Here is a 27,633-nt window from a genome sequence, read left to right as displayed (position 1 = left end):
ATCATTATCAGCTGTCTGATTTCATAAATAAGTACAGCAGTGTCAGGTCTGGTATAGATCACTTGGATAGGGCAGACTTTGCAAAACCACACCTAAAAGAGCTTTGTGAATCTAATTGGGAAAATTGCAAATCAGGTAGTCAGCCGTATAACTCATTGTCACATTTAATCAATAAACTTTGTAAATCAACTCATTTAATTTATAAATGATCTTATATAGATCGGGCAACCAATTAAACAATTAGCATATATTTAGCAATTAATTAATTTAACCATTAATCACACCATTACAGCTAAAATTTTAAGCCAGCAATTTTGGGAGCAGACGTGCAGGCTGGTGTTGGAGCAGTACATCATGCCTGGGGAGTGCAGATTGTGACACAGCGAGATTTACTGTGCTGAAAATCAATGCAATTAGGAGAGAGGCTGGAAGCTGGCCTGGGGTCCTGCATGGTCCTTTGGAAAATTTTGACACACACACAGACACACATATACTCCCAAAGGTTTTTCCTTCTTTTTTTCTTTTTTTTTTGTTTTAGTTTTGGACACACTATGGCCATAATTAGCAGCAGTAATACTGAAGATCCAGCGTGCTCTGCAAAATATCTGGAGCTTTGCATAAGCGTTGCATTTTTTAAACATCAATATGTCATTGTCAAATTAATTGTGACATCTTGGTATAATTACCACAAACAAATGAGACAACGGTTGAGATGATTGTCTGCTCCTGTCTCACACCACCTTTATTGATGTTAGCGTTTATCAAAATTAAACCACATTCTCCATAAACTACTTTGCTTACCTCCGGTCCAAGGTTTACACATTGCCAACAGCATTTTGCTTCATCCAATGTTAGCAATACACAGCTTCACATGTAGGAGGAAGAGCAAGCTTGTCAGGGCAAGAAACTCAGCATTTTCTGTCAAAGGCATTCTATAAAATTGTAATAATTAATTATTCTATTCAATGAAGGAACCAACCGTTTGTTTTTGTTTTTAAAAAGGATGCTAGTTGTTAGTTTTCAAAATCTTGGAAAAGGCAAAAGTGATGAACAGGTTAATGGTATAAGCAAGGAAAAAAATACCTCTAATGGTGAATGGAAACTACATTAAAACTGTATTATTGGATTTGTTTGGCCACTTGGTTGCTGCAGATCAAGCTGTAAACATATTATAGACATATTATCACCTGAAGCCCCTTTTCCACTGCTGCTACCAGCTCTGCTACATTTTACAGTGACGCATATAACTTCCTCAATATTCACTCACATTTTTGTCTTGTTTTGCTGTCCACCAACTCCTGAGGCACAAACTTGGCTTTCTAGCTGCTCATTTCTGCAGTCTGTTCTACGGTGAATTGCCAAATTTGCCTAGCTGCTGTTTGAAAAACGGACTGACTGAATTTTAAATGTTGGTATAAACTTGCCATTGGGCAACTATTTCAGGCTACATTCTCCTCCCCTTACGATATCTGTGTGTTACTGTTTTCAAAATCCGTGTAACAACCGGAAACTACAACAACAACAACAACAACAACAACCTCTGAGCTAGCAACCTACACGCAACCTACAAGTTTTGATGAAGACTTGTATCATGCGATAAGGCAGGTCTGTCTTGTTCTTGTCAGTCTTTTGGAGGGAATTGACCATTTTAACACCAGGGCTCGTCTCCCCATGTGGAAATGTTTTAGCAAAACACATTCGGCCCGACACTGTTTTGCAAGGGCACCATTACTGCAGTGAGGGCTTTTCGCCACTAAGACAATTGTGATTGGTTTAAAGAAATACAAAAAATTCTGAGTTTTATTTTTTTTTTTATATATATATATGAGTGCAGCCATACCAGAGCATTTTAGCTCAAAACAGCTCCCTGCTGTAGCTAAAAACCAAGCTGATGACAGCTGTGAGAGTCAACCAAAACAGTAAAACACTCCACATAGCTGACAGGAACATCAGAGTTTGTGAATATGAAGTGACTCTTTTCAAATTGTACATTTCATCCATTTTTATAATTAATAATATTAACAATAAGAAAAAGAATGAGCTGAGAACATTGCGCATTTTTCAACATTTCAAACAGTCCCGAGCAGTGGCCTCACCTCCACGTTGCAGAGAGGTGAGATCAGGTTTGAGATGTTGTGGACAAGCTGCCCTCAAGCACAGGATGCGGACAGGGTTGAAGAGCTGTCCGGGCCTTGGGTTGCTGATTGTCTCATCTGTCTCGGCTAAGTCAGCAGGATGTGACAGCCGCCCTCTCTCTGTTACCCGCTGACCACTGGGCTTGGCATCCTCTCCACTCACCTGCCCTATCACCGCCTCCGCCGTATCTCTATCCTCGCCTCACTCTCACCTCAAAGTCTTTGCAGCGAGAATGAAGATCAACGCCTTAGTGTCAAAGAGGAGGAATGTGGGCTAACAATTTCTGACTGCGGGCTTACAAGTATCGTTTCCGGGTGCTGACTTTGGTTGGTTGTTTTTTGATAATACTCCCAGTCTGACAAAGTGACAAACCTTCCCTTCAAATGTAAGTGACTAATCAGATATTTCTTACTCTAATTGACAGAGAAGTCAGTTTTGTGAGAAGTCCAGATTTTTAATTAGTCAAGTTGTTTATTTCACTTTTGTGACTGCATGTAAAATAGTGTAATATTGACCAGGCGGCACTTTGTCTTCGGTTTGGCGAGCTACATGTTAATACAATTGTGATTAATATGTATGTCAAAGGTGGAGCTTCATCTTCATCCTGACTGAGCTGCAAATCCTCATTGTCACAGGGATTGTCTTTCAGGTTGCTCAGTTCACTGCGTCATCTTCTGTCTATGCCCGTCACTCCCAGAGAGACTGTACATCATATATGTGCCGCCCTGTGTTACTCTCCCTTTTCTTTCAATGCGGGATGTCAAAATATTATTATGGTGTGTCATGTGTGACTACTGTACAATGAGAAACATCATTTTTGGGAGAGTTTATTTTGTCAGACACCCATATGTGTCAGCTAAGTTTACAGTCCGTTTGATTTTATCTGCATGTGGTCTATCAAATTTGACAAAAGCATACAGCAGCTGGTATCTGCTGGTTACCAATCCGGCATTACAGCACAACAACAGTATTATGTCTGAGTGTAATTTTTCTTTATCTTTGAAAAACATAGGACTTAAATATTCTCCTTAAAAAAAAAAAACCTCAAAAAGGGATTTGATTTTTTTATATCTGAACATTTTATATCCTGATTTTTTTTTTTTATGTTTTATTTTTGTTTGTTTCGTTCTTCTTTACTCACTGCTCGCCACAGTCCTGATCCCAGACTTGAGCGGCGACAAAAGCCGGTTCGTCAGGGATAATAGATGAGCATAGATGAACAGTGTCAGGTAAAGTGCTGTGAAAGACATTTAATGTGTTTTATATCAGTGTGTCTGAATTGTCCAGGAACACTTGAATCACTCAGTGTCAACCAAATACGCTGTAATGAGACTCGCCTCCTCTCATCTGAAGGCACATGTCTCTCTGCTGTCACTCAGGCTAACGGAGGAAAAAGGGCTTTTCAAGCCTTTTGAAGCACACAGGACTATATATTAGCACTGCTCTTTGCATCAGGAATTGCTCATACAGGATTATTTCATTACGAGGCTCCCGGAGAGAGGACAGAGGTCACACTCTGGAGCTCATTCAAACATCTGGAGTTCAGGAACATAAATTGTTAATTGAGAAATCAGTTTGGATTGAGACACCTATCACTGCTTTTCATGATGGACTATTCAAACCTTCCATTTCTTGTCATTTTTCTTACTCTGTATGTCTACAACGCTTGGGTTGTTTTCAGCAGTATGTTAGTCTTGGCTGAGAAACACTCCCCGAATCTATCTGCTTGTGGTTTTGTTCTTCTTCCACTGCGTTGATACAACCTGGCCTGACAGGAGATGATCTGCTATGGAGCCATTTTTCCAGTTGGATATTTCTTGGTGTCTGTTTGAAAAATTCCAGAGTTTCTTCATTTTTTGCCAACACAAACCATTGGTAGGCACAATGTTGTGGTATAATGCAGTATAAAGAAGAAGTGGTGTTTTGTTGTTCTCACCAAGGCTGTAATAGATGGTAAGGGGGTTGATGATGGGAGGGGCAGAGCCCGGCGTCCTAGCCTACTTTTGGTTGTCACAAGCAGAAAAGAATCAGCTTTGAGGGGAGAGAGAAATCTCTAATTATCCCCACCTGTGCCCGGCTACAATGGGAGGGTCGAGATGAAGCCATTAGCTGTCTCTCCACTGGCACTACCAAGAGTTTGTATACATCTGTGTCTTATTTTCTTTTCTGGCACAATCAGTCCAGCAAGCTAAGCAGGCATGACCGGATTTGGCAAGTTCCAAGGACTTTGGCAAAGTTAGACAAGGAGGAAGCGGTGAGATGTAGAGAGGGGGATGAGCTGGCATGGACTCTGTGTTTGCTTTCTCCCCTGCCTGTTACTTGAGCTGGGTGTGTTGCTTGGAGAGGTGCTGTGTTGGTCAAAACAATCCGGCAAATACTGAAAGAGACAGATACAGCAGAGAAAGCTGCAGAGACTCGGCTGTGGGGGGAAAATGTGATTAAATTGGTTTCAAATTATACATGCTTTTGTTTTTGTACACCAGCAGCAGAATTTTCTCAGCTGTGCAGGTTACGTCTGTTGTATGGGTGCTGTTCAAGATTATTGGGATACTTAAACTCATCTCCCATTTGACTCACAGCACTTGATAGAAAAAGGCTCATTGTGATTTCAGTATTGTCAGTTTTGATTAGCTGAGTCAAGCCTTTGTCTGGCCCGGCAAGTGTGCATGTTGTCAAAGCTATTTACGAGCAATGACCAGATATGAAGCCCAGACTCTTGCGGTCATGTAAACAGCCACATCTGTTTGAACCCACCTGCTCCCCAGTGTTTACTGGGCTTTGTAAATAATGAAATAAGTCCTGCTGCATAAAAAATATTACAGCAGCATGGACTTTTGCATTAAATAACACAATAATTAATCAACACAACGAAACAACATTTCTAGGAATTGCAAATAAAAAAAATAAAAAAAAGTAATCGCAAAATGTCCGTGCATCCCCGGTATGTTTTTCTCAGGTGCAGTGCGGCTAGATGCATTCATTCATTCGGACCCTCATTCATTCATTTCTGTCTTTATTTATTTATATCTCCATGAGTGTTTGTTTTCATTTTGGTCCCTTGAACCTTGCCACCCTGCGTGTGACACCCAGGCTGTGAGCGAAGACGGAGAGGCGGGCTGGTTCAGAATGATCACTATCATTAACATTCACGGGGGGTTCACTTATCATCGCTGACTGGAGGGACATGGCAGCCATTATGAGACGTCCGCAGGTGGAGTGCCATGATACATATTGCATCTTGCCACAATGGATTTATGTATTCAGTAACAAAAGAAAAGTCTAATGAAAAAATACAGAGGGCAATCCTTTATTCCTCGCTCGACTTCAAGTGAGGCCACCATGTCCTGCGATGAGGAGGAGAGCTGGGGAATTCCAGGGCTGAACGCTGACCTGTCACTCATACTGCGTGCAAGTGTGTACATTCATATTATGGTCAACTTTTATCGACAACGCATTTCTGCTTTGACCGTCAACAATACCTTTCAAGACAAGGCGTTAAGTGTGAGAGATGGGTCAAAACCTTTTCATATTTATGTGAGTGTAAAACATTTTCCTGTTTTTTAAAGACAAGTCAAACACAAATGTATGGAAGGATTTATAGTTGCTGTCCTAGATCACCTAGTTTCTTCTGGGACTTTGCAGTAGGAATCCTCTTGCACTGAGTTTGACACAAATTACTTCTCACGCAGCATCATTTCATTTTGTTTGTTTGCGTAGTTGGTATGAGCAGTTCAAGGAAAGAGCAGCACGTTTGCCGAACAAGAACATTAATTAAACATTAACTGTCCATTAAATGTGAAGCCAGGATACAATTACCATAGCATAAGAAGAAATAGCAGAAATATGCCTACCTGAACCTCTGATGATCTCTAATTAACGCATCACATCTCATTTGTTTCATAAACTAGGGTGTAAAAACTCAATTTGTGGGATACTGGACTTAAAAGACAGACATTGTAGATCACCAACATGTGATCTCTGGAAACTATGTGCAGACAAATAACCCAACCCAGCAAAATAATCTCTCTTTTTCCCCAAGTGACATTTCCTCCATTTATTCTTCTCATTTGGTGATATTTTAGTGAATTATTCCAAAGCAAATGATCAATGCATGCATATTGTATTTTCAGTAGAAAAGATACTTCTGATATTAGTTGCTATACTAAATGAAATTGGTAAATTTTGTATTTGAAAAAGCGCAAACAGCAAGGAAAGAGAACCACTCCCTGACAGATTTCCTTATGCTTGATTAAAGACACAATTTCTATTCTGAAATTTCCTTGAGTAAAAAGGCTCCCAGACCAGTAATAACCTAATTGGAGAGAAGCCTCTAACTAGTGTTGCTCCTCTGTGTCCCTGTGTATAAATAGAGTCTATAATGGACCGGGGTGTGATGCCATCATTCATCTCTGCTCAGAAACACTCCAGGTTCAGGTCTTTGCTCATTTTCCTAATGATGCTCTTGTTTTAGGTATGTTTTCACTTTAAGGTTTATAAGATTCCAGCTTAATGGATACTATTCATCACAGACTTCTGTACCCAAGTCCAGTTCACCCAGCAAACTTATTTGACATAACAAATTGCCAAAATGAAAGGCTTTTCCAGCAGGGAATTGGTATATTTTTCAAACCAATAGGTAAATGTGTGAAAGAAGAACACATCCCCGTTCCGTTGAGAGGTCAGTCTCCATTTCCTGCTCAGTAGAGTGATTTCTCTGCTGTGGTTATATGATGGTTGCAACATCACTGACAAATCAATCTGTTGTTTGCTAATTTACTTAACATGGCTATGTAAAGTGCTTTTTAATTTCAAATGTTAATTGACCAAAAGAGGCCTCAGTGCCAAGTTCCACTGGCACCATATAATAGGAGGTTTCCTGAAAAAAAATGATGTCTTTAGGGAAGCATATCCCATGTGATAGCCTCCGGTTATGCCATGCCTTTATGTGGTAGATTACTCCCTGGCTCTGGCCCAAAAAAAGCCTGCTTTTTAACCACTGCTTCTCCCATTTGCCTCAGGATGCTCATGGGCTGGCAGGTTGCACAACACATTACCATCCTGCAGCAGCTCTTAAAACACATTTTAGCCCTGAAACACAGCTGGCATCTTGGCCAGCACTGCTGCGTTGGGCACAGAAGGATCAAACGTTGGGATGTTAGAGAGAAATTAAAATGGAACGCAGTTGGAGTGATGGGATTGGATCTATGGTATACTGGGACTGTGATTTCTGGACATTTCTCATCCTCAAAACATCCCCCTGTCTGAACCAGCAACTCTTTGCACAAGCAGGCTTTGGTTATTGTAAGCTAATTTGAAAGACATTATATGTTCGTGAAAGGGGGAGCTCAATGTAATGCAGTGTGTGAGAGAGTGTTCACATGCATGGCTGACCCTGTGAGCATGAGTGTGTACTAGCTCATGCCAGATTCAGGGTCTGTGTGTAGAGTTATGTGTTGCTAAACATCACTAAGATCCAACAGCCCAGTGTGATGCCTTTGGTTTCCAATCTCATGCTTCACGCCTGCTGCCCCTCTATCATGGATTCTTATTTACAGGCAGGACCCTCACTGAATCCCCTGAGGAGCAGATGATGTGCAGGTCTAGGTGGGGACCATATCCCATGAATACTGTCCGCATCACTATGAATACAATTCAAGAGTTCCAGTAAGCGATCCAACCAGTCGCTTCATGTGCAGGGCTGTCAACTTTAAAATCTTTTACACTCCAGAGTCAGGTTATCTTACATGGGAGTAGAGGTGTATTGTCTATTTCAGTCAGTCATAAATGAACGAATGACATTGACTAATTCTCTTTTTATATCATATCTACTGTGTTTTTTTTATTCAACTGGGCGTGCAACTCTGCTCCACATTCCCTCTTTTTAATGCATCATAAATTATGTCCTATCTTTAAACATGCCCAAAATGAAATGGGCAGGAGGAGGCGACAGTAAATATAAGCTGTCCAGCGCTCTTCTTGTCTGTGTCATCAAGATGATTGCATTCAAAAGCCCAATGGGAAGCTAATTGTGCATTGCTGGCCCAGAAACACAAATTTCCATGATTGTTTTTAGTTTAGATAGATATTTAGTTGTTGTTATTAATAATTATACAGCTCACTCTCTCAAGACAAATATAGGTTCATCCTTAGAAGCTCACTTGTCTTCACCATAAAAACTGCAGTTGCACAAGTGCAGCTAAATGCAGAGGAAGATGCCTAAACCTTAAATACATGCAACAATAAACTTTGTGTGACTACTGTTTTTTTAAATGCAGGCACGACAAATTATTTATTTAGTACAAACACTTTACAATAGTATGAAATTGTGTGGGGAAAAATAAAACATCTAGCAAATAGTGAGAAGACACTGTGGAGGACCATTTTTCTCAGTTTGAGAGTCAATCAGGACTGTAGTAATTCTCCTGTTGAGGATTGCAGATAAAAAGAAATGCAGTGAGAAGCACTGCACTGATGTAAAGGTGATGCATACTGGAGAACTTTTACGACGGCAAACAGAGCATTCAGATGGATGCGGGAAGTTTGTTGAAGTAACCTGATGCGGTGGGCTAAAGGTGGATATCCCACAATGATGCAGCCCGCCACCTCCCATTGTCTTGATAGGGGAGCAAGAGATGTACAGCGGCCTCAAATGGAGGTGGCATCTGGTGCCCAATTTGTCATGCCTGAATTACCCAGGAGCTGATAAAGGCTGAAGTTTTAATAAAAGTTGGGAGCAGCAGATAGCAGGGTGAAGGACACTGATGAAGTGTCTTGGGGCCTATTTCCAGCTAGAGATAAGAACCTACAGAGAGAGGTGGGTCGAGGGTCTAGCGCGGCGCGATAATACGCTGATGCTGAAGAAAAAATAAAAAGTGCTGTTGAAATGCAACACAGCACACATAATGGAAAAAATAATAAATAAGCAAATAAATAATGATGATGATCTAAACGAGGAGAAGCCAGGGTGGAGGCTGTGGAGTCCTGAAGCGTCTCTGCCTGTAATTTGGCCACCCGCCAGCAGCCATTGCTCACCCTCAGCTGCGACGGCAAGCTCCAGATGTGCCAACGGCACGTTTTGGATTTTGCCAGCTGACTGCACCGTTTGATAGCCCGCTCTCTGGATGCCCATCACCGGCCGCAGAGATAGAATTAAATGATGATGATCTTCCCACAAGTTGGGTGAGGAAACAACGCATATAAATCTTGATTTCATCTCAGCGTGAGAAGTCTTTATCCATCATCACTCTTAATGAACAAGTCATTAGCCGCGATGAATGGCGCTCTGGGCTCCTGCTCGCCACTGCTGCTTTTGTTTGCAGCTTTCAGGGGCAACTTCCTGTGCCCTTTGAGAGGGTCAAACTCATTTCTCCAGATGTGGGGTAACCTCTCTGCTCCTGGGGTGGCTGCACATCCATGTACTAAACAGGGCCTGGAAAAATGAGGATATACTGAGGAGTTTTCTGATTTTTTTTTTTTTATTGCCACATTGCCAGTTCCTCAGCAAGTCTCTGCATGCCCTCTCATCCAGAGAAGCACATTAGCAAACTCGGTGGCGGCCTATTATGGTAATTTTATGTGCACAATCCTCCACTTGATGCAGGCTTGCTATGTAAACAGAAAAAGGCTTTTTGTTGCTCTGTAATAGAAAACTAGAGAGTAGATGTAAAACCATGCTGTGGCCTACTGCTACACTGTAATACAAATATATACTATCAACAATGCGACCACACCGGATGTTTTTTCTGTATCTGCAAACTTCATCAGTCTTTTATCTGAACTGATAATTCCTGCGTTTGAAATGAATGAGCTGTTTGGCGAACAAGATTTCTTCAAGACAAACATTTCCCCGGAGCCTTCGTTTTTATTTACAATCAGTGTGCTGCTAAAAGCATTGTTAAAGAATTTAACAGTGTGCACCATATACCCCCGGGCTACCAGAATCTAAAACACTTACATAAAAGTTGGATGAAACTGTTGTGATCTTCTCCTCCTCCTTCTCCTCTGAAGTACAACAGTGCTTGAAATATGAAAAAAGGAAGGCATCAATCCAGCTGTAAATGTGAAGAGATAAAGGTTGACACGAGATAATTGAAAATATCTGGCACTAATACACCAGAGTCTGTGTTTGTATTTGAACATAAAGGAGAAGAGTGGCATGTGACTTTCCTTGTTAGTGACAGCTGCCATGTTCCCCAGTCTGCGGGGACGTACAGTACTGGAGGATTCATCTGACTTGTACAGTATGTCTGAACTTCTTCAAATCCCCTGAGACACATCTTTACATGTTTGATGATTTTCCTGAAGAGAGGTTCCAGTTGAGTCTTGTTTAGAAGTTTTGCGCCTTGAATTCCCTGAACATTTAAGTTCCGGAAATAACAGAGAACAAACACAGAGTGAAAGTGGATTTGTGAAAGCTACCTGTTTTACCCATGGGATTATTTCTGTTCTTTTAAGACAACGTTATAATTTCTGTTTCTATTGGCAGCGTGCGGAATGAGCAATGCTCCCACAACGCCGTGGTGTTCTCGTGATCAGTCTAATGCTTCTGTTGATGAAATAGAAATTTACTGATGTTGTGGATACGCACCATATTTATCTATGTTTCCAGTTTCAACACACACTCAGTATAGGTGCAGAAGTGAAATACCCATTACTGCATGTGTCAGTGTCATAAACAATAGCGTCGACTCCTCGGAAGGAGGCAGGGCGATAATGGAGGCAGTGCATCAATGTTCAGCACAAGGTCTGCAATTCACACCAGGAGAACACTCACCTGAGCATCAGGAATGCTGGTTGGAGACGACATTAGCGGGAGCAGATGTGTAGAGGAGGACCAGCTTGTAAAATGAGCTCTGTACACACACTACTTAAAGGGTCAGTTCACCCAAATCATTAGAAAAACATATTTTTTCCATTTACTCCCAGCGGTATCCAGCCAAGTAGATATTTTTAGGTTGCATTTGCCGAGCTTTTCATTTGCAGCTGCAACTGAGACTTTTCCCAGCACGCTGTTACAATGAAATTGAATGTAATATCATCTGCACGTTACAGCTGGTTGAAATGCAGGCGTGTAAGTAGTGCATGTAATACAAACTGGTGATCCGCATACAACAACGCCACTCCATCTGGTGGTCTAAAGTCTAGCAGGTTAACTATAACGATGTATTGACCACATGATTCCGTTTCAGTCTCAGTTGGAGAACAAAAAAACATATTAACTGTCAAAACATATTAATTCCAGTTTTTTTTTTTGTTGTTGTTTTTTTTAAATGTGATTCATTCAAATGAAACTTCACCTTGATTGGTTGTGAAATCTTTTTAGTATACATCTCTTGAACAGCCCATTGGCAAACAGTTAACTCAGGTACTAAGGCTGAACTAAACAAACTACACAACATATTGTGAAACTCTCAGAGACTCAGCTGCATGTGGTATTGGGGATGTTGCATTTATTTTGATTCCCCATTATTCTCAGCATAAGTGCATCCAAACAGAGTTTGGCCATTTGATAATAAATAATAGAAATTCTAAGAATCTTTCACAGGCTGAAGCCTATATAAAGCAGTTATATAGGTCTCTCATGACCCGCAATGTGATGGTGCCTGAGGCAAAAAGATCAATTACCTAAAAAAAGATATATGAATAAAACAGGTGCGGAGGGGATTCCTAATCTGCAGGAGAACATATTTAGATGTTTCATTCAAATCACCACTACCAGAAAAACAGGGACAAGTGCGGAAGTACTCCTATATGAAATATTTTTTCTGTGCAAGTTTTGTTCTCCCACTGAAATTCTTTCCAAAATGGAAACTTTAGATGTAGCTGATAGTTGCGCCTTCACCCACTGGAAGCAGCAAGGGGAAATCTAAAGAATTAAAGAATAAAATGTAAACTGTCACCCAGACAATAACAATGAAGTACCTCAGGCAGTGAAAGCTAAACTCAAATCTGAAGTTCTTTTAGGCATTTAGCTCAAAGCATTCACACAACAGCCGGTAGGTAAATATGTGTTTAGTGTCTTCAGTATGTTGAAAAGATTTCAAACAATGTCTTTCGGAGGTGCAAAGTTACCTCGTTGTTACCTTTTAATGCCGCTTTAAATATGGAAAGATTCTCTTGTATACCACGAGGCTAAATCCACCACATAGTGTCACAGTGTCAGAAACTGAATCTCTGAATCAAGAGCTGGACAACTTTATCAGTGAGCAGTGATACTGCTGCGTGCTTATTGTATCTCTTGCTCTTTATGTCCTTGAGTTTTGTTTGGTCGTGAGTATGATATTTTCCCGGAGGACCTCCGTTCTGCCACCCCTGGGACCAGTGTCCCTGGTGAGGTTGTTGAATCTTTCCCAGTGCGGTGATAAGTTGCAGGTCATGTTGGTCTGACGACTGCAAAACTGAGCTCATTCCTGTTGACCTACGTGGAAAAAGTGTCTCGTGACTACTGCCTTTGAAAGCACCATAAAGTTATTTTAATACAGGAACATGCAGAACTAGTGCAAAGTTACAGCCTGTTGGCTGGTTAGTCACAAAAAAGATTTTAGCATATTTGTATTGGTGAAATATAAAACGCTTATAAGTTTAATAAGAACCACATTTGGTCATTTTAAATATGTCAAAGCACTTTCAACCAGAAGTAAATATTATTTTGTACATTCAGGGCAGCAAAACACACTATATCACATTTAGATTTTACATGGTAAAGCTGTTGAAATATTTTGCCAATTTAAACAGTCAACAGACCGAAAGCAACATTAGAATGAATTTGAAGCCGTGTTTTGTGCCATGTGACAAATGTAATTCCAGTATTTACTTTTCTTTTAGCTCTGTTTTGGTTCTCCAGCAACTCCTGATGGACCCATCATTGTATTTGGCAGCTCAACGCTGCTCAGTACAGGGCAGGTAGTGCACAGCTTTGTTTTGGTTTTTTTACTCTTTTGCTGCCTGTTGTGGCCAGAAACAGCACTATGACAGTGCGGTTTAGTGTTCAGTGACACTGAATCAAAAAAAGAACCAAAGTATAATACAACCAAATTAACAAGCTGAACTTTCCTAAAATGCCCGTTAATTAAAACAATAAAAAAAACAAAAAAAAAACAGCCATTTTGAAGAACCAACTGAATAAAGCCTACATGCCTGTGAAGTGTAGTAGTTTCTCACAATCTCTTGACCATTGTCATCTATTGTGTGATCAGTGAGAATTTTAGCTATCGTGATTCTGATTTTGATATGTAAACTTACAAATGTTCTCTCCATGATTAAGTAAGGCACAGTACAATTGTACTTGCAGGGAGATGTACTCTTTTAGATAATATACACTGGTACTGAGAGTTTGATAGCACAATGGCTCTGAGCAGTTTTTTTTTCCCACAGAGCTCTTATTTCCTTGGTTTAAGGTGAATGTAATGCAGCTGCTGTGGGTGTAGCTGGAGAGAGAGGCAGAGCGTTACGGTGATGACTGTGGTCTTGTCAGTAATTCAGCAGATCAGATGACACTTCAATAGAAGAGCCAGAGTGTGGGGAGGAATTTGAAAATTGAGTTGACAACACCAACTATAAAGGCTTTATGGTCTCTGGTATTGGTCTTTAAAGGGCTGGTGATTCTGTTGTTGAACAATGTGCTTGTGAAAGATTGCTCTATGAAACAGCAATATTACTTCTTGTATTTAAAAGTTCTGGCTCTAATATTTTTTGTGTAAATTGAATAACGGAAGTCTCAGTAGATGTGAATATAGTCTAAATGTTGCGTTTCAGCTCGGCCTGTGTAGCGTGATAAATGCTCACTTTAGGTCTTCTGTAATTCTTGTGAAAATGAGTCAGGAAGTGGCATTTTCATTCTTTAAGACCATCAAAGGGTAAAATTGCAAACAGATTACAAACCAGCAGTGATGCAATAGTTTTAAGAGGTGTGAATGCGCTGGATTTAAACAAAAGCAGCTGGGGTGTAATGTTAGCGTTGCACTGTCCTGTCAAGATTTCATTTTAAAGTGTTATTTTTCCCCCCTCGCAGTTCTGTCTGATTTAAAATGGTTTGGAGGAACAGTCTGCAAATCCTCCTTGAGCGGATTACAGTTGAGGTTGGAAAACTTGGGGCAATTTCATGTGCTTGCTAAATTGCATAGATATCAGTGAGTCAGAAGCATATAATACTGTAAAGGCTTTTTATTTTTTATTTTATTTTTTTTTTCTGCTAAAAGCATCACTGTGACTTTGTTGCCTCCCTGTGCTGAATTTAGGAGTTCATCTCAAACATACAGTCGTTTTATACTCAGCATTTGTTTTTAATAGAAAATGTACTTGTATTTCTTGGACATTATTGTATCGTTTGTATATAGATATGCTTGAAATCCCAGTCTTATATTAGCAGAGTGATGAGCGTTCTGCATGTACTGAGAGGTGTGATTTTCTAAAGAAATTGCATCAGCTTCTGAAGAATGCCTTTATGTTTCCAAACCTGGGTCTTTAACACACATTTCATGGGAGGGCTGTCAGCTTATGGCATATTAGCTGGATGGGTCTGTTTCCCATGGGACACGAGAGGCTAGCTTGGAGGGATCCCAGGGAAGAAATGGAAGACACACTATGTGAAAAGCTTTGCTCTGTCATTCCAATTCAGCACAATAAAAATCAAACGCAGCTTGGCCACAGACCACAGCTTCACCTGGAGCCTTCCTCAGTACAGTACCAGCTTCAGACACTGTGCAGCTATTGTAAAAACACTGCTGTCCTGATTCATTTTAGACTTTATAAAACAATCATTTTCCTGCACAACCATTACCCATAACTCCCACACTGCATTTACAGCAATCCCAAACATATAGCGTTTGTGGTTTAAATAAAATGTGATTGGATGTTATCTGAAATAAAACATTATAATTTTGATTGCTTGTGTATTGAAACTGCTTCCTGTGCAAATTGAATTACATTTTTAAGTTGAAATGAAAACAAAAAAATAAATATCAGCTATTTCTTCCAGTTCATCCTTTATTTCCAGTTGTAAAACTGTTGTAACATGTCATTTTTTTACTGTCTTGAAGCTGTACTTTTTAGCAGCTCTCTGTGTTGTTTTCTACATTGCTGACTGACTACAGTAAAACAACCTCCGCCACGCTACTTGCCCTTATGGACCCAGAAAAACATGAAATCAATACTGTATGCATTTCAAGCAGGAAAATTCTGTTATTGAGTATACTGCTATATAATGGTTTCCATTATTGACATCTATGAGTTATGAAATAAAACCTAATGCAATGAGGATGAGGAAAATAGTATTTGAGGCTTTTTATTGGATCAATTTAAAGTCAGAGCAGTGCATTTTGATGACAATAAAATGCTAATCTTGTCCAGTATATGCACCATCAAAAAAGGTTAGAAAAGTGCACAGGTATCAAAAATGTTAACACAAGAAATAATGATAACGTCTCCAGACTTGTCTTTCTTCATTTTCTGACAGAAATACAGCTGTAATTTAACTTGACACTGGTGAATGTGATTGGGTAGGTTCATCAAACATGTAGCGAGGAGCTCCATGTTGGAAAACATTTTCTCACAGATTGTTCCGGCACAGAGCACCGACATAATAAATGGTAACTTAATCAGGTTATCTCTTAAACGCCACCAAAACAAAATTATTTTTATTTATTTATGACTTCTGACTAAAGCAGAGAGAAATAGCTTTGGTTCATGCTCCCTTCCTATCTTAATTATTGCATTTAACCCTCATAAATAGGTCACCTAAGAGTCATATTTTTCACATAAGATTGTTTTTTGCAATCAAACCATCAAACCATATTGCAAAAGTACTGTAGATATGTATAATGTAGCTATTATTGGTTTTACAGAAATGAGGATTTAATCTTGATCATTTTTACCACTCTGGTTATTGTGTGTAGCATTATTGTCATACAATAGTCAGGAAATTTAAAAAACAAAAACAAAAAAAAGCCGTGCTATTGATGCAGCCATCTGAACGTGGCTGATCTCAGATGACCCTTCCTCTTTTCTCCCCCACAGCCATCCCCACTCCCCCTTCCCCTTTCTTATCCATTACATGGGAGCTGAATGATGGTGATTTGGTTGAGGCCCAGTGAGTGCCTGTAGAAAATTGGTTGGTTGATAAAAACCCTCCTATCAAAGGGGGCTACTTTCTCATTTACATTTAGATGAGTATTGATTATTTATTTACTCAGTGGAGTGGGATTCTTTTCCAATCTTATCTCTCGTCTGTGCCTGTCACCTGGAAAAAAAAAGAGATAGAGTTCTTGACATCACACTAAGATAACGGCATTTTGTAGAGCAGATAAAACTTGGAATGGTGGTCTCTGCCTCTACGTTACCCTTTTTCCTCCTACCCAATTTTGACGTAAAAGAGAAAGTTTGGAAAATTAAAACTGATAGCTCTTGTTCAAAACGGGTGGTGGTGGGCATTGGAGGAATCTCAATTTGCAAGGGGATCAAGTCAAATTGGGTGTCCAGATATGGGCTGCTTCAACCGGGAGAAGTCTTACAGCTGTCTCACCAGTTTAGGATTTCTATCAGATATAATATAATATTGTTTGATTATTGTGATGTGAAACAATACTGTACATTCCATCTGATAATACTCCATTGCAGGAGTTGCATATGATCCCAGTGTTTGCAGGCTGTGTGGAAATGAAGCCCCTGGACATGTCTGTCATGTTCTAAGTGCTAAACTCGGGTGATGTTTGGGTGGTTGAGCTGGGGATTGGTCATGCATTGCCAATGAGTCTGGAGGCTTGTGGCAGCGTGAGGAGCTTTGTGAGACTGACTAAAGGTGTTTAGGGTGGGAGGTGCAGCATGTGGGTGCTCTGCAGGAATTGGGAACCCCTGACAGACCCTGCCTCTTCTTCTCAGCTCTTTGATGGAGAGTGAAGAGTCTCTTGAGGTGGCCTCTGTCAGCTCTACTCCTCCTCAAAGCAGACACACGGCTTCAGCACAAGACTGCCGCGCCTTCTCACCCTTCACCCCCTGGGCCACTCCCATCCTCTCATGGTCACTTTTCATCTCCTCTGTCTCTGCGCAGATCATGTTGCCACATGTAAATTAACTTGTAACCACTCTATTTAGAGTGTATCTAATGGGTGGCTTGCATATTTTTTTGACCCCAGAGTATAACAAGGTTGGCAGTACAGTGTAGGTTGGTACAGTGAGCATAGCTACATGGACAATGACTGTTCACTACCGCCTCACAGAAGGTGACTTATTATGCTGCTCAAGGATTATAGCCCATTTTTCTTTGTTAGCCAGTCAGTCATTAGCCTAGTTACACATCTGGATCCCCACAGCAATTTAACGATATGGAAGGTTCCCTCATAAAAAAGAAAAAAAAAAAACATCCTAATTAGTTCAACTGGAGAGGAACATCTTGTTTTCCTACACCCCTAATGGATTGGACCAAGGTCTTTTGAAATGTAAACCCATCAAGGAGATGGCTGAAAACAGACCGCACCCCCGACTACCCCTCCTGTGCTTCAGAGCAAACATCCTCACTGCTAACCTACTACCTTTGGTGCTTTGTGGAGCTAATGTAGCAATCCATTTTAATAGTATTTAATATCAACAAGCCTCGCTAAGGACCTTATTAAATCCAACTCTATCACGATAATTGTTTATAATAATCTTTTGGTGGACTCATGATACATGGAAGCTATTTTCATAGTTTAATTGACTAAACTTGAAACAAAGACCCTTTAATTGGGTGTTGATAATTATATATTACTATTTATTATACATGATATGATATACATGTTTTAATCCAAATACAACAACAGTAATCATCACAATAATCATTATGCAAAGAGAGAATAAAATGGGACCCAGAACAAAGCCTTGTGGCACACCACACTGACCACACTCTGGAATTGAAATCATATTTTTAAAGTGGAGATTAGAAGTACATTAATCAAATGTCTGAAGCAGGACTTTGGTACAGAGTGGTTAGTATTGTTTTTTGTGCAATGGAAACAATTAAACAATGTTCTTTTCTTCTTTTATTCACCTCTTCATGAGAAAAAAATATAAGACCACGGGAAGGTTGTCTTTATCAAACCTGATTTAATATTCATTAACGGCAACATAGTTTTAGTTGCCTACCCCGCTCTTTAAGTGACTGTTGTATGTTTAACCATTCGTCAGCTCTTTATTGATGAACTGAAATTGTCTGTATTTAGATTTTGGGTGAACCGGTGGTGCAGCGGTTAGCATTCCTGCGTCACAGCAAGAGAAATTCTAGACTGGAACCTGTTGGTCTGCTGGAGGCTTTCTCTTCTCCCTGTGTCGCTACGGATTTTCTCCAGGCGCTCCGGCTTCCTCCCACACAGTCCAAAGACATGCATGTTAGGTTGAATGGTGATTCTAAATTGGGTGTAGGTGTGAATGTGAACGTTGATGGTTGTCTTTGCTAGTCCTGTGATTGACTGATGACCTGTCCAGGTTGTTCCCAGCCTTTCACCAAACATCCGCTGAGACTAGCTGCAGCTCCCCATGACCCTCTAAAGCAGGAGATAATGGTTGTATTTAGATTTTGGTATTTTAAAATCAGCTCACCTCATTGTTACAATAATTTTGTGCACCCTATATGCTCAGTCACAACCAAGCAATACACTGCGGCAGGCAATGTACTTCGGTCGAGAAAAAAATGTTTTGATCAAAACTATTACAGAAGTAGAAAGTGACACGTGGGCTCCCTTACTTTATCTCTTTGAATGTGGTTATTGTGTATAAATGTTATGCCAAATCATGCCATTGAAATGCAAGTGCTTTTCATAAAGCGTATAGCTGTGTGTAATAACGTTAATGTTAAAGTTTTCAGATATAACCTGATGGTAAGGGCGGGGGGGGTTAACAAAATTCGGTTGATCATGAACTTGTCATATCATTCACATAGAGATAAGTAAAGCAGCCGGAGTCTCTTGTAACTAATTCACATTATACTCACTGTTTGCCCACAGGAGGAGACGGTGCATGTGACTGGAGCTGTGTGGCATGACAAGTGCCATGTTGTGAAATCCACACGTAAGTGACATGACGCTGCGCTACATTTTATGACCATACATACAAGATCTTTGTTCTGGGGACATGTCCTTCTCACAGTTTCTTTTTCTTTTTTTTCTTTTTTTCTTTTTTACGTGGAATTATAAAGTAGTCATAAGCTAAAACATGTCAGCACACATGCAGCACGCTAACACATCCAGACATCTCAGACTGAATGTGTGCCTTGGCATTGTACTGTAGCTCTGAAGGAAGAGAAGTGAATTGGTCTATCAGCTCTCCAACAACAACACAGAGTGAATGGCAAGGTATGTACAGCACAGACTTGGTTAGCTCACTGATTAGATGACAAGCTGTAAGGTTCGGTCAATCAAGTACGCTTCAGAACTGCTCATTTGAGGCTCTCGGTTAGAAATGACGTTCTCAGCTATCCCCATAGGAAAGCACAAATCCAAGAAGACATCTCATGTTTCTATTTTTTTTTCCTTGAGCTTGTTGTAACACGAAGATGAAACCAAGGAGTTTTCTCTAACATTTCAAATTCAGCTGAAGACAAGAACCAGAAACCTAAGTTTATCTAATGGACAGAAAACCAACTAAATAATATTATTTATTGTTGTATTTTCTGTACATAATTGATCCAAGAGTTAGGATTGCTGAAGACCATGGGATTTATAATGAGGTGTATGTACAGCTGTTTGTTAATTCAGGCTAGTAAATTTAAAAAAAATATGTATTGTTGTGCTGGTATAATCTATATTATTATTATTATTATTAAATTAAGTGTGTTACCTTGAAATAATTAGCATTCATGTTTGTTAAGTTTAGTTTTAAAGTCGCTCTATATGTCACACCTTAAAAAGACATACTTTTGTTCATCTGCTATTGATTAATGTTATAAACGTTTCCACTTTTAATGTATTCGACATTTGTTCACTTCTATTTTTCTTTTTCTCCGTCTCTTCTTTATTTTGTATTACTTTATTTTGAAAATAACTTCTTTCAATGTTATTTTTGTGACCAAACCTTTGAGAGGTCCTGCTGTAGATTTGAATTCCTGCTGCCAGCGATTTGCAAGAGCCAGAAAACTCACCCTTCATTTCAGACTCCCACAACTCTTTCTCTTTCTGCAGGAGAGCAGGGCCAGAGGTGGAGAAGAGGACCTGTCTAAGGTCTGGCTACATCTGCCAGAGCTTCCTCCCACCTGTCTGATGCTGCTGAGATTTATGTGGCTGTACAGGAGGAGGCCAATCCAGTGTGCCAGGCCATGTGTAGGCTTCCTTTTACACTGACAGTTGTGTGTATGATACTGTAGCTGGTTTCCAGTGAGTCTTGGCCCAGTGTATCTGGAATCTGTCATAAGTGAAAGCTTGAAAAGGTTAGGACAGTTCAGGGAAGATAAATGGTGAATTGGGAGGACAGCTGATGTACGAACACAAACACTTCAAGGCGATGGAGAGGACTGAGGCTGATCTCACTATCCCACTACACACCGTGGTGGTTCCTCTGCTACAACCGCCGCAGATGCAGGAAATCATCCACTGTGTTCTCCGCTAACAGAAGTTTCGACAAACTATTCGCATGAGCCACTCTATTACTCTCATCAAAGCAAATGATAAAGAATGGTTATTAGGTTTTCAGTGTCTTCTGTGTAATAAAGCTCATTAACTGCGTTGTGCAAAACAAATGGGCAGAATAATCAGTATACTTATTGACATTGTGTCATTTCTAGTTAGAGCAGGAGGAGAGCTCTCACTATGACTCCGGGCTCTCTCAAGAAGAAGAGCGCTAATAGCTTCTGAAAGGAGGGATCGAAGGAACTCGTAAAGCTCTTCAGGACGAAACGAAAGGAGGAAGAACATTATTAATCCTTTTTCATCAGAATATACGACGTTCTGTGCAACGCAGCATGCAGGCTTGAGACCAGTATTATGCTGTATCACAATAAATGGTTGCAGCGGGCTGTCTTTATGATGCAAAGGTTTTTTCTGGTTTGTCTTTCAGAGACGAGGACATCTTTGTGAATAGGAGGCCTGTATAGAAAATGTAATATATGAGCTTGTGGACTGTTGTGGACAACTTAAACCTTTTTAGAAGGACATTTAGTTTAAGCACTAGTTGTGAGTAGGGCTTTTACAACGTTTGGAATTAAAACATTGATTTTATTGTAATTTTGAAATGTTATTGGGATGACAAGTAAACTCATACTAATGAATGAATAATAGATTTTTAATGTACTATGGTATTTCTTATATCTATATCTGTATCTAAAATAGGCTCTGTAATAAATAATAGTTAACTTGCTGGTGAATAAATTAGCTTCAGTTTGAGAACCACATCCAAGTTATAGGCTCATCAATAAACTACTAACAGTCCTTTCTAGCAGCTATTTGCAGCCGTTTACACTGAAAGGGAATTTAATATTCAATAGTTTTATTGTAAAGTTAAATCAATAATTTAAAGAAGCCAATAACTGACAATATCTTAAATAATAACATTTGAAATACATAGTTAGTATTGTATTTCAATCCGAGGTATTGTTAGCCATGAATTCACTCAAACTGAGAATGACGGCAGGGTTTAATTTGTTGTCTCTATTATTTACTATTTTAAAGTTTTTAAAGTTCTTTTATGCTACATTTATATTACAACAGACTGGGCCTCCATTTGTTTAAAACAAACCTTAATTCTGCAGTTAAAAGATGATTTGATAATTCCTATATTACAAAATACAGTGGTCTGACAGATGCATAAGTTTACTTGTTGAATTAGTTATTTGTAGTGTAAATTGATGTATTGGAAGGGTAAGAGGTCCCACTGGGGGCGCATACAATGAACGTTTTTTTTTTTATTCATTGTTCAACCAGACCATCTCAGAAATGAAGAAAATTTTTCGGAACTGTTTTTGAAAAAAAAAAAGTAATCATACTATCAGAAGATTTGACATGATTGTTCCAGGAACGTCCATATGAAAAGTCCCTGTTAAAGATAATCTTGTTGAATGATGCTTTTAAGACACATTCCCAAATCTGTTGCAAAATTGAATCATCCCGCATTTACGTCAGACATCACAAAAATCACAAAACTGGTGGAAACTCATTAACTCCCACGAATGGATGAATCTCAAACTGAAAAACTGTTACAATTTAAATGTTCTTACAGCCCAGAAACATAGAGACTTATTTTTAAGAAAATAAACAGTCACTTCACTGATTAACAAATAGTGTAACACATCCTGTAAATACATAATGTGTCATTTTTACACTTTGGTTTTTGTGCAGATGTAACAACCCAGTTATAAGGTGTTAATTTGTGAACTTCACAAATCCTAGTCTGGTCAAGTAGCTGGTGGGTTAACTGTCTGCTGGATGTAGATTTGTGCTCAATGGACAGACATGCAAGTGGTAGAAATGTTCTCATTTAACTTTCAGAAAGAATGCAAACAAGTATATTTTCCAAAACTATTTCTTTGAATTTGCTCTGAAAATTGATTTTATGCTCTGACAGTAGGGTTTTATTATCTTGCAATGTTAACTGCTCCGCTGCTGTTTTAAATATCACCCATGTTTCAACAGCCCCTGATATTTTATAATTACTAATAACAGTTGATAGATAGATAAATCTGTAAAGTGTGTTTACGTGTGTCTGTGTGTGTGTGTGTCTGTGTGTGTGTGTGTGTGTGTGTGTGTGTGTGTGTGTGTGTCTGTGTGTGTGTGTGTGTGTGTGTGTGTGTGTGTGTGTGTGTGTGTGTGTGCGTGTGTGTGCGTGCGTGTGCGTGTGTGTGCGTGCGTGCGTGTGTGTGTGTGTCTATGTGGACTGTGTGGCAGGTCAAACCCACAGCATGTGAGCTGGTTTGCTTCCTCTGTTATTAAGAGATGATTGACAGCTGTCATGTCTTCATCACTGCAAAGTGATGTTTGTCAGAAGCCATCCCTTTGACAGAGGATCTGAGGGTCTTCTCAGCCAAGAGACGGCTTACTGCTTCAGTGCTTTGCGAGGTTTCTCTTACAGTATGGATGCCTTTAATGAGCCTTTGCAGGTGAAATTATGCCTCTATTAATTTAAATTACATTAATCATATCAAAGAGAAATACTGTATATCCTGAGCTTTTTTTTTATTGTCATTACACATTGTACTTTATTGTATCATTTGATCATGTTTTTATTACTGCAGAAGCAGTGTAGCATGAACACATGGATTTACAGTAATGATTATTAACTTGAACTACATTATTTGCAGGCGAGACAATATACATACCTGTAATCTGTTCCTGCATCAAGCTGTTGTCTGATTTTTAATGATGCATACTTTATAATTTATTTAAAAGTCTATCTCTCACCACTTGGCTGTGCTCGGTGTTTATCATCATTTATCATCTGCATCAATCTGCTCTCGGCTGTAAAGAACCATGCTGAGAGAATGAGTCTCTGCTGTAACTGTTGCTTTGTACTGCTGCCTTAACAACCCAATCAGCTGGCCCCACTCTCACTTCCTTCATCAATGCAAGCTCAGTAATGTATGATAGAGCTATGATTTATAATCCATGCTCAAAATTAAACAGCATAAATTACTCTTATTTACTCTGCAGGTGATAAAGATCCCGTCAAATAATGTCACTTGAGCATAATTTTTATAGAACAAATGAAATTTGTTATCAGGGAAAAGCAGGTCAAGTTCATCAATTAAAAGTCTGCTCTTTTTTTTCCTCCCTTCACTGTAAACGGTCCAGCGCTATTTAAAATGATTGATTTTATTATTTCTTCATTTATTAAAGTACTACGTGAGGCTGTAGCATGAGTAATCAGGACAACAGAAACTGACTCAGCATGAATGTCTTAAATTGGCACTTCACATTTCAGCAACTCAGGCTCTTGTCTTCTTTATGAGGGTTTTAGCTACATTCATTAAGCACAACACACTTTAGAGTTTGTTTTTTTAATGACGTTTAAGGTAAAAACCAGGAAAAGATGCATTTTATGTTTAAAAGAGTCCTACTTACAGGAACACTTTGAGTAGAACACCGATGTTAAGTGCTTTTATGTCTGTCAAACCTTTGGAAAATGACTTTGTGAATAATATATTCAGCAGAGGGAAGTGGGAGGATTTTAATAAATGTCTTGTCACCGACTCAAGTCATCCTATAAATGGGACAAATCAATTTTGATGTAATGCATTTTAAATTTTTTATTTTGTTATATCTACACTACAGATTCCAAAGTGACCCGTTGTGATGGAAACCTTTAAAGGGTTAAAATGTGTGCTACTTGGAGTGTGTCCCCCAGAAAAGGAATGAGGTCCCCGGGAATGTTTTACAGATAAAATAAAAAGAATCAGGAGAATGAGGGAAAGAAGAGAAGTTGAATATATATTTCATGTGATAAGAGAAAGATGAAGCGCGAGAAAAAAGATTCCATTACAGCTGCGACAGTAACAAAACTGCTGCTGTGTAGAGTAGCCTCTGTTGAAAAGATTGATGCAATAAGGACTGACCTTGGCTTGGAGCAGGAGTCGGTGATGTATGTATGAGCATCTCCCTGCTAAATGGACCCAGATTTGTAGCACTAATATACATGGAAGCCCAGTACCAAACTCGCCACGGCTATAAATCAACAGCCACTTTGGGTGTCATTTCTGGTTTATATTCTACTATTGTTCTGTGCTTTTAATTCGTGTCACTGCCATCTGTTCATTTGATGCAGTTTCATACTGTACGATTTGGCTGCGGAGATACTGTGCAGACAATCCCTGTTAGACCATCAGAGTGGATTAACTGCACTGGTAAATCCCACTGAGGCTATCTAGCAGTTGCATGTAAATACAATCTGAATCTTGCACTTTGGTTCAGTGCAGAAAAAAAATATAATCTTTAAATCCAAACTTTTATTGTTTGTCTGGAACTCAGCAGAACAGGGATTCAATATAAAAAAAATAATAATAAAAGGATAAAAAGCAAGAAAAACTCCTGTTAAACCTGCAGTTAAAATGCTTTAAGAATAATATGTGGATTCAAATTGGGTTTTTTTTTTTCTTAAAGCTACCGAAATGAAAAAATATGATCATTTGTTTTATTTCCAACAGTCTTGCTGAGGTCTCTTCATGTCTAAGGTTACTGGGTGTCAGCGACTGTACAGACTGTGAAGCCCTCTGAGGCAAATTTGTGATACTGACCTACATGAATAAAAGTGACTTGACACCATACGCCAGAACAATTTTTGTACATACACCAGAAAGCAAAAAAGAATTTGATGCAAATCAACCCTGATTAATAACTAACTTGTTTTCTTAGTTTGACTCTTTGTGACTTTCTGTTTTTGTGAAAATTGATTCTCAACTGATAACGACACATTACTTTTATGTCTGGGGCCAAGTGACCCCAGCATGTAAAACATAGTTAAATACGGATTCATTTGATCTTTACTGACAATTAGTATAAAAAGGACTTTTGACACACCCTCCTGACGGCCAAATAATTAGATTTAGATTTAGGTTGTTGGATTTTAATTGCAGTTTCTTAATGAAAAGTCTGATAGGGAGTTAACTGACCAGAAACCAGTGTAACATTTATCTTCAGGATAATATACAGTACGTTTCTTCGCTGGCAACTTTGCTTGCCTTGCTTTGGCAAATAATGTAGACATATTTATTCATGCATACTGTAGCCCATATAACATACAGAGCATTTTATATTTCCTTCTTTGGTGTAAAAGAAATACTTTATGCTCATTTCCATATTTTGTCGGCTTCATCAAATGTTTAAACCAAATTATTGGTAAACAGCATTACTGCTTCAATGCGTTTCCACATCCAACAAGGTCAGAAGACGATTAGAAAACATTTCATTTTGCAATTTTTTTTTTTGAAACCCCAAACATAACATAAACATATACAGATACATAACATAACATAAACATAAACATCTACAGAGTTCATATAAGTCATCTTCAAAACATTCTGCTTGTGTTTTACATTGAAACTACATATCAGCCTTTTTGAGCCAAGACTCGTCTAACATGCAGTATTTCATGTCCTGGGAGGTGCAAAGAGGGAACAATGTGACTGATTAAAAGAGTCATTACCAGGCTGGATTAGATATCGGCCAACCCCGTCCTCGTTTGCAACTATAAAATGTCAGGGAGACTGAGCTGATAGGGAATCTGCCACTGAGGTGAAACGTGATTTCAATAGTGTTTTCCCCATCTGAGGACCTCTTACTTTTGAATGAAGTTATATCATTAGACATTAAGAATTTTACCCAAACAGTGCAGCATCACAAAGTAAAGCATAGGAGATTTTTGCAACGTGATTCTGAGATCATTTTTGAGCAAACACAGTTGAAAGATCAACAAGACTCTCGAAAGCAGAGCTCCACACTTTTATTTATAGTGAAGTACTCTCGAAAAACTTTTTCAATTCTCAGTCACATGTTCCAACCTTAGATTTCTTTTCATTCCTGGCACATATAGGATAATATTCCCTCTTCTCGTGTATAGGGGGGAAATACAATGACAGAGGTCAAAAAAGCCATTTTTGTTTTCTTTTTTAAATCTCTTGGCAGTGCTGCAGGACATTGTGTCTTAAATTGTGTACATCACCCTAAACCTAAAATCATCCTCCGCTGCCTTTAATAAAGCCCCCGATAAGTCCCCTTTCATCCCATGGCCGCTTCAATTTTAGTGTGCCACCGAAGTTATTTAATCAGTGCTTGCAGTCTCCCATTCACAGTGTATTACCAATTCTGTCTGCGATCTTTATCAGTGCAGTGATGTATGTATGAGGCAGATGTTCCAAGAGGCAGAGGAAACAGAGGCCATGAATGAATGAATTATTGGACTCACGAAAAGGAGCTATAGATATAGAATTTTGAGCCCTGTAATATGTTTGCTTTCTCTCTCTTATCTTGCCAGACAAAAATATACCTTATCTCAGACTGCTGGGGTCTGCATGAATGTGGAGCCTCTCCAGATCATCTTCTTGTTCAATTTCTTTGTGTAACATTTGGATAGGTTGTTGCTGTTTGTTGGGGGCTGTTGTTGTTTCGGTGTTGTGTTGCTCTTCTGCATGTAAGTCTGGTGTCATTGCTGCTGTCGGTGGAGGTGAGGCGAGTGTGGCGAACTACTTTCAATACTGAGTGCACTTGAGTTTATGCAAGCACAACATAATCCCCAATCCAAACACACACAGACACACACACACACACACACACACACACACACACACACACACTTGTGCATGGCCCTGGACTTCATTCTAACCCACCCTGCATGCACATGCACATGCACACACACACACACACACACACACACACACACACACACACACACACACACACACACACACACACACACACACACACACACACACACGCCGTGTCCTCCCTTTGCCCCAATTTGGGGGCCTTGACAGCAGTAAAAAACAAAGATGCCAAATATTTTTTTCCCCATGTTTTCTGTTATGTGAATTTTCTGTGAGTGTGTGGAGAAAGGAAA

General features: G+C 39.4%; 1 long non-coding RNA gene across 1 annotated transcript; it reads left to right on the top strand.

Moving 5' to 3' along the window:
* The first annotated feature begins 2,448 nt into the window (after positions 1 to 2,448).
* LOC138191975 (uncharacterized) lies at positions 2,449 to 20,383 on the top strand. Its single transcript, XR_011177765.1, has 3 exons — positions 2,449 to 2,521; positions 19,107 to 19,170; positions 20,280 to 20,383. It is a non-coding gene; the product is annotated as an uncharacterized lncRNA (long non-coding RNA).
* Positions 20,384 to 27,633: the final 7,250 nt, after the last annotated feature.

This window comes from Embiotoca jacksoni, unplaced genomic scaffold (assembly GCF_022577435.1).
Source record: "Embiotoca jacksoni isolate LCO1_2020_lvr unplaced genomic scaffold, fEmbJac1.0.p SCAF_8, whole genome shotgun sequence".
Classification (NCBI taxonomy): Eukaryota; Metazoa; Chordata; class Actinopteri; family Embiotocidae; genus Embiotoca; species Embiotoca jacksoni.
The sequence above is the reverse complement of the archived record's forward strand: the minus strand, read 5'-3'. Positions and strand labels throughout refer to the sequence as shown.